The sequence below is a fragment of the Somniosus microcephalus genome, unplaced genomic scaffold, assembly GCF_052327205.1.
Source record: "Somniosus microcephalus isolate GS21.2 unplaced genomic scaffold, FLI_Smic_1.0 unresolved_chr8, whole genome shotgun sequence".
Taxonomy (NCBI): Eukaryota; Metazoa; Chordata; class Chondrichthyes; order Squaliformes; family Somniosidae; genus Somniosus; species Somniosus microcephalus.
The window spans coordinates 40,042,940-40,047,694 of NW_028225186.1; positions in this window are offsets into that span (position 1 = coordinate 40,042,940).

Below are 4,755 nucleotides of genomic sequence, written 5' to 3' on the forward strand. Positions count from 1 at the left end.
GAAACTGACCCACTTACAAAAGTCTGACCAAACAAACAGAAATTGACCCACTGACCAGATACTGTCCGAACACAAATAAACTGACCCACTGACCAAAACCTCCCGAGCACACAGAAACTGATCCACTTCCCACAACCTGACTGCACACGCAGAAACGAACCCACTGAACAAATCCTGACTGAACACACAGCAACTGACCCACTGAGCACAACCTGACTGATCACACAGAAACTGACCCACTGACAAAATCATGATCAAACACACAGAAACTGGCCCATTGACCACATACCGTCCGAGCACACAGAACTGACCCACAGACCACAACCTGACTGAGCACACAGAAACTGACCCACTGACATATACTGACCGAAAACACAGGAAATGACCCACTGACCACAACCTGACCGAACACACAGAAACAGGACTATGTAACACAATCTGGCCGAACACACCGAAATTGACCCATTGACCACAAACTGGCCAAACACACAGAAACTGAACAACTGAACAAATCCTGACCGAACACACAGCAACTGACCCATTTTCAACAACTTGACCGAAAAAACAGAAACTGAGCCACTAACCACACACTGATGGCACCCACAGAAACTGATCCACTGACCACAAACTGAGTGAATACACTGATAATGACAAACTGACCACAAACTGACCGAGCACACAGAACTGTCTCACTGACCACAAAATGAGAGAACACACCTAACTGGCCCACTGAAAACAACCTGAATGAACCCACAGAAATTGACACACTGTCCAAAAACTGACTGAGCACACACAGACTGAGCCAATGACCACAACAACACCGAACACACAGAATCTGGCCCACTGACCAGAAAATGAGAGAACAGACGTAAACTGATCCACTAAACACAACCTGACTGAACACACAGAAACTGACACACTGACCAAAACCTGACTGAACATACAGAAACTGACCCACTGACCACAACCTGAATGAATACACAGAAACTCACCCAATGACCACAAACTTACAGAGCACACAGAAAATGAAACACTGGCCAATCCTGACTGAATACACAGAAACTGACCCACAGACCACAACCTGACTGAGCACACAGAAACTGACCCAAAGACATATCCTGACCGAAATAAAATGAAATGACCCACTGAACATATCCTGACCGAACACACAGACCCTGAACACCTGATAAAATCCTGATCGATCACAGAAACTGACACACTGACCACAACCTGACCGAACACACAGAAGCTGTCCTTCATGCCACAAGCAAGGGGAATTATGATGCCATGAGACGGGAACTGAGTAGGTCTGATTGGACAACGTTCCTGGGAGGACTGGAGGTAGATAAACAATGGCAAACATTTAAAGATAGAATGACAAAATTGCAAAAATTGTTTATACCAATCTGGCATAAAAGGAAATCTAAAAAGGTGACTCAACCGTGGATAACAGGGGAAATTAGAGACAGCATAAAATCCAAAGATAGGGCGTATAAAATAGCCAAAAAAAGCGCCAGAGCGGAAGATTGGGAACAGTTTAAGATAGAGCAAAGGAGGGCAAAGGGCATAATCAAGAGGGGCAAAATAGCTTACGAAAACAAGCTGGCGGAAAATATAAAAACTAACTCCAAAAGCTTTTATAAGTATATCAAAAGGAAAAGACTGGTGAAAACCAAAGTTGGTCCATTGCAGTCAGATACGGGGGAATATATAATGGGAAATAAGGAAATGGCAGATCAACTAAATGCATACTTTGGGTCAGTCTTTACGAAGGAAGACACAAAAAACCTCCCTGGGATATCGGGAAAAATAGGGACATTGGCAAAGGAGGAACTGACGCAAATCAATATCTCTAAGGATATGGTGTTAAGGAAGCTAAAGGGATTGAAGGTGGACAAATCCCCAGGGCCTGATAACATGCATCCTAGGGTACTGAAGGAGGTGGCCCTAGAGATAGCGGATGCACTAAGGATGATTTTTCAGAATTCATTAGACTCGGGAACAGTGCCGATGGATTGGAGGGTAGCTAACGTTACCCCACTATTCAAAAAGGGGGGTAGGGAAAAAGCAGGTAATTACAGACCTGTAAGCCTTACATCAGTTGTGGGCAAAATGCTGGAGTCCATCATTAAGGATGAAATAGCGGAGCACTTAGCAAATGGGGACAGGATAGGACAGAGTCAACATGGATTTACAAAGGGTAAATCGTGCTTGACTAATCTATTGGAATTTTTTGAGGGAGTAACTGGTAGAATAGATGGGGGAGAGCCAGTAGATGTGGTGTACCTGGACTTCCAAAAGGCCTTCGATAAGGTCCCACATAAAAGATTAGCATGGAAAATTGAGGCTCATGGGATAAAGGGGAAAGTTTTGGCGTGGATAGGGAACTGGCTGTCAGATAGAAAACAGAGAGTTGGAATAAACGGCTCATTTTCTGAATGGCAGGCAGTAACAAGTGGGGTACCACAGGGATCTGTCCTGGGCCCCCAGCTGTTCACAATTTACATTAATGACCTGGATCAGGGAGTCGGATGCAGCATTTCCAAATTTGCAGACGACACTAAACTAGGAGGGGGGGTGGGCTCAGAGGAAGAGACCAGGAAGCTCCAGAGCGATTTGGACAGACTGGGCGATTGGGCGGATAAATGGCAGATGCACTATAATGTGGACAAGTGCGAAGTTATCCACCTTGGGTGCAGGAACGGGAGGGCAAATTATTATTTAAATGGCAATAGATTGGGAGAGGGGGAAGTACAGAGAGACCTGGGTGTTCTTGTACACCAGTCACTGAAGGCGAGCATGCAGGTGCAACAGGCGGTCAAGAAGGCAAACGGTATGCTGGCCTTCATAGCAAAAGGGTTAGAATACAGGAACAGGGATACCTTGCTGCAGCTGTACAGGGCACTGGTGAGACCACACCTCGAGTACTGTGTACAGTTTTGGTCGCCTCATCTGAGGAAGGATGTTCTTGCCATGGAGGGGGTGCAGCGGCGATTCACCAGGCTGATACCAGGAATGGCGGGAATGACCTATGAGGAGAGACTATGTAGTTTAGGGATGTACACACTGGAGTTTAGAAGATTGAGAGGGGACCTCATAGAAGTGTATAAAATTCTGACAGGTCTAGACAGACTGGATGCAGAAGGAATGTTTCCCTTGGCGGGTGAGAACAGAACTAGAGGACATAATTTAAGGATAAGGGCTAAACCATTTAGGACAGAGATGAGGGGGAATTTCTTCACTCAGAGAGTGGTGAACCTATGGAACTCATTGCCACAGAGGGCAGTGTACGCCAGCTCATTAAATATATTTAAGAGGGAATTAGATATATTTCTACGGGCAAAAGGGGTTAAGGGTTACGGAGAGAAGGCGGGGACGGGATACTGAATTAAAGGATCAGCCATGATCTCATCGAATGGCGGAGCAGGCACGAAGGGCCGAATGGCCTACTCCTGCTCCTATCTTCTATGTATCTATGTATCTATGTAATACACAGAAACTGACCCATTGACAACAACCTGGACAAACACACAGAAACTGACCAACTGAACAAATACTGACCCAACACGCAGAAACTGACCAACTGAAAACAACTTGACCGAAAACATAGAAACTGAACCACTGACCACATACTGACGGAACCGACAGAAACTGATCCACTGACCACAACCTGACTGAACACACAGAACCTGATCCACTGACCAAATCCTGATCGATCACAAAGAAACTGACTCACAGACCACAACATGACGGAGCACATGCAAACTGAAACACTGACATATCCTGACCGAAAACACAGGAAATGACCCACTGACCACAACCTGACCGAACATACAGAAACTGACCCATTGACCACAACCTGACCGAACAAGCACTGAAACTGACTCCATGTTAACAACCTGGCCGAGCACACAAAAACTGCCCCACTGACCACAACATGTCCGAGCACACAGAAACTGAACCACTAACAACAGTCTGACCAAACACACAGAAATTGACCCACTGACCAGATCCGTTCTGAACACACATAAACTAACCCACTGCCAAAAAGCTGAACAAGCACATAGAAACTGAGCCATTGCCCACAACCTGAATGAACACACATAAACTGACCAACTGACCACAACCTGACGAGCACACAGAAACTGACCCATTGCACACAACCTGGCTGAAAACGCATAAACTGACCCACTGACCACAACCTGACCGAGCACACAGAAATTGACTCACTGCCAACAACCTGAATCAACACACAAAAACTGACACAATGACCACAATCTGGCTGAACACACAGAAACTGTCCCACTGACAGTGGCAGAAGGCAGAGGGTGATGTTGGAAGGTTGTTTTCGTGACTGGAAGCCTGTGTCCAGTGGGGAACTGCAGGGATCGGTGCTGGGTCCCTTGCTGTTTGTGTTCTACATTAATGATTTGGATGTGAATATAAAGAGTATGATCAGTAGTTTCGCAGATGACACGAAAATTGATGGGGTGCTAAATAGCGAGGAGGGAAGCCTCAAGCTACAGGATGATGTAGATGGGTTGGTCAGATGGGCGGAACAGTGGCAAATGGAATTTAACCCTGAAAAGTGTGAGGTGATGCATTTTGGACGGACTAACAAGGCAAGGGAATACACAATGAATGGTAAGATCCTATTAAAGACAGAGGATCAGAGGGACCTTGGTGTGCATGTACATAGATCCCTGAAGGCAGCAGAACAGGTGGATAAGGTGGTTAAAAAGGCATATGGGATAC